The 604-nt window shown below is 39.7% G+C and overlaps 1 non-coding gene across 1 annotated transcript; it reads right to left on the bottom strand.

Moving 5' to 3' along the window:
• Positions 1–271: 271 nt before the first annotated feature.
• LOC121213256 (small nucleolar RNA R71) lies at positions 272–378 on the bottom strand. Its single transcript, XR_005908639.1, has one exon. It is a non-coding gene; the product is annotated as a small nucleolar RNA R71 (small nucleolar RNA).
• Between the last annotated feature and the right edge of the window lie 226 nt (positions 379–604).

Genomic DNA, 604 nt, shown 5'->3' on the forward strand with positions numbered 1-604 from the left:
AGTGATGTTCTAAATGCTTCAAACTGTGGGCAGATTCAATGGAATGCCTACCGAAGATCCTCATCTCCATTTAAGACTGTTTATAGAGGTGAGTGACTCTTTCAAGTTAGCCAGAGTACACGAAGGTGCATTACAATTAAAGTTGTTCCTGTATTCGCTAAGGGACAGAGCTCGAGCCTAGTTGAACTCATTGCCACCAAATTCAATTTCCACATGGCAAGAATTAGTAGAAAGATTTCTCATGAAGTATTTCCCACCTAGCAAGAATGCTAAGTTGAGGAATGAGATCACTGCCTTCCAACAAATAGATGATGAGCCCTTGTATAAGGCATGGGAAAAGTACTAAGAATTATTACGGAAGTGCCCTCATCATGGAATCCCACATTGTATCCAACTTGAGATGTTTTATAATGGTCTCAATGCTCACACAAGAATGGTAGTGGATGCTTTTGCTAATGGTGCTCTACTTTCTGAGTCTTATAATGAGGCTTATGAAATCATTGAGAGGATTGCTAGTAACAATTATCAATGGCCAACCAATCGAGCAACATTAGGAAGACGAGTTGCTGGAATACATGAAGTAGATGCTCTTAATTCACTCACA

This window comes from Gossypium hirsutum, chromosome A13, assembly GCF_007990345.1.
Source record: "Gossypium hirsutum isolate 1008001.06 chromosome A13, Gossypium_hirsutum_v2.1, whole genome shotgun sequence".
NCBI lineage: Eukaryota > Viridiplantae > Streptophyta > Magnoliopsida > Malvales > Malvaceae > Gossypium > Gossypium hirsutum.